Here is a 2,921-nt window from a genome sequence, read left to right on the forward strand (position 1 = left end):
TATCAGTACTTATCCTGTTAATATTTTCTTTTATAAAGAAAACATCTGAAGCTAATTTTCACTTTCTATAGAACTTAAACATAAATTGACCTTTAACTTAGAAAAAGTGAAAAGTGGTTTCTCCCGTCTTTCTGGCAGCAATAGGGCTGCCATGTCACACAACTCCAGGGGGTGCCGTACACACAGTGTTCTCTGTGCCTGGTACCCCTATAGTTGTACAAATGTGATATCCTCAAGAACCCCGGGCAGCAGGATTACTAAGCAACATTCTAAATGGAATGTCAGAGAATATGTCCATTAAAATGTAGGCTATTTGATTCATGGTATCCATTACTGCAAATAAACAATACATCACAGGTTTTAGTACATAGTAAATAGATATTTAGCTTCTCTGGGCACTGGCAGCAAATGAGCAGCAGAACACTGCTGAATACATGTGCAGGGACACCCATCTTCCATGTCTCTGATTCACCAGTGGCCAGCCCCTATCCAGAGTCCTCCCATGTGCCTCCCCTCAGTAGATGCGGTCTTGCTATGTTGCCCAGGCTGGAAAAAGATTAATTTGGCAACTACATTCAGAAATATCTGATCTGGAGAGGCTGGAGCAGAGTTTCTGAAAGCCTGGTCTATAACCCCATCCCTGACTTGATCACCTGGAATCCTTGTTCAAAATGCAGATGCCTGGGCCCTGCAGATATTATATTTCTTAGCTCTGGGGTAAGGCCCAGGATCTTTGTTGAAATAAGCTATCTAGGTAATTTTCCCATCCATGAAAGCTAGCTAAAGCTGCCTTAGAATCAAGGCCAGTGAAGAGGTGTATTAGTTACCTATTGCTGTGTAACAAATTACCCCAAACTTAGTGGCTTAATACAACACAAATGTGCTATCTCAATGTCTGTAGAGCAGGAATTTGAGAGTGACTTAGTTGAGAGGTCTCATGAATTTGCAGCGAGGCTATAGGCCAATGCTGTCATCATCTGAAGGCGTGAATGGGGCTTCCAAGTTCATTCCCGAGGCTGTGGGCAGGAGTTCTGTTTCTCTCCATGGGGTTGCTCCTGACAACCCCCCTGGAATGATCCAAGGAAGGTGGGGTGGGGAAGGAGTGGAGACAGGGAGATAGATACAGAGAGAGACCAAGACAGAAGCTCTAAAATGTTTCTTAACCTAATCTCAGAAGTGGCATACCATCACTTCTGCCATCTTCTGTGGGTTAAACTGACCAACCTGGTACAACATGGGAGGGAGCTACACGAGGGTGTTAATACCGGGAGGCTGGGATCACAGGGAATAACTTGGAGTCTAGGTAACACGGTAAGCAAAGCTCACAGTCCACGTGTGGGGTGGGAAGAACCTGAAATTACAGTACAGCATGTGGTATGAAATAAATGTGAGCTAATGTGTTCGAACACTCACCACATGCCAGGAATTGTTCTAAGCGCTTTACACATATTATCTCATTTAACCTTCACAACAACTTAACGTAGGCACTCATTATCTACAGGAGGAAACTGAGGTAGCGAGAGATTAGTAGCATAATGAGAGCCGTTATGAAGAAGGACTTGTCAGGACATGCAGAGAGACTGAAAGTGGAGACAGGTCATTGGCAGTCACCAGTGTCCTTTGGCATTTTGAGTGGCTGATGAACCACCTTTATATTAAATAGTTCTTCAACTGATCGACCCATGAAGTGCTCGGATTCATTCTGAGCTGGCCACAGCAGCTGACCAGGGACAAATCACACTGCAGCCTAAAGCACCACACAGCCATTCATTTAGGTAACAGTGGGAACTAAACCCGAGGCCAGAAATTCTTCCCTGATCGGATCCCTGGAGCGGTTCCTAAACAGCTGTGACCACTGGAGGATCGAGCTTTGCCCCAACTGCTGTAACTTTGCATTTCTTCCGCAATCTGGAGAGGCTGAGGTATGAGAATGTTTTATTTTTGAACCCAGAAGGTCATGCTTCTGAATAAATCAGGCGTTCAGAGGACTACAGTTGCTCTCTGTTTATTATATGTCTCCCCAACACCTGCAATGTGGGGTTCCCCAAGGCAGGCTGTTTCCCTCCACTCGCTCTGAATGTTCCTCTGCGACGGAAAACGCCCTCCAAACTTTCCACTCTGCTTCTGCGGATTTCCTCCAAGCCATCCTTGCTTGTGGCCTGTGGGCTCCTCCCTGGCGTCCTCAGACACCACCCAACCTGTCGCTGCTGCGATCCACGCCATTCCTTTCCCGCAGGTTTCTTCCATTAACTTCCCATCTCTGCATTCCGTCTCTACCTTTGCAGCCTTTCTCCTCCTTTATCTTGTCCTGCAGAGCCACACCTGTGCTGATAAGTGCCCCAGAGTTTGATAATTTACTTAATGTCAACAAAAGGAAGGAAAAAGTTCAGCTGTAGAGACGCGGGAGGGGGACGCAGAGGTGGGCGGCCTTGGCCCGCAGGGCCCGGGAGGAGTAGCCTGGAAGGGCCTGCCCACCTCCGCGGACTCCACCTCGCAGGGAGCCCCGAGCTGTGGCGCGTGGACGGGGTCCCCCCGCGGATGTGACTATGTCCCTCAGGCCGCCACAGACTGCACACCTGACTCCCATTAACCGAGCGAGGAGGGGAGGCGCGCGCCGGGCAGGCGACCCGAGCTGCCCGGGCGGCTCCGCCAAGCCGGCGAGTGGCCCTGGAGAGTGTCCAGGCTGCCGGGTGTGGCCGCGAGCCAGCGCCCAGCCAGTCACCCCGGCATGTGGGCGCGGCGGGACGCCGTTCGCGGCCGCGGCCCGAGTTCGCCCAGCCCGCCTGCGCCGCCCCCGCCCGTGCCTCCCTCGCTGCCCCGCGGCTGCCGCCGGCGCAACCGGACGTGGCGGGCGCTCGGCCACCCTGCCCAGGTAGGTGCTGGGGGCAGGGACGAGGGAGGGCCACGAGCGGAGTGTGGGG

General features: G+C 51.4%; 1 protein-coding gene across 1 annotated transcript in view; it reads left to right on the plus strand.

The window, feature by feature from the left end:
* Window positions 1-2,829: 2,829 nt before the first annotated feature.
* The window catches only part of SH2D4A (SH2 domain containing 4A), a 70,339-nt gene continuing 70,247 nt past the window's right edge, over window positions 2,830-2,921 (plus strand). Inside the window, exon 1 of the mRNA XM_012663049.1 lies at window positions 2,830-2,872. The gene's annotated coding sequence lies outside the window, so the exon portion shown is untranslated. The remainder of the gene's footprint in view (window positions 2,873-2,921) is intronic.

This window comes from Propithecus coquereli, unplaced genomic scaffold, assembly GCF_000956105.1.
Source record: "Propithecus coquereli isolate 6110/MARCELLA unplaced genomic scaffold, Pcoq_1.0 Scaffold79, whole genome shotgun sequence".
In the NCBI taxonomy this organism is placed as follows: Eukaryota; Metazoa; Chordata; class Mammalia; order Primates; family Indriidae; genus Propithecus; species Propithecus coquereli.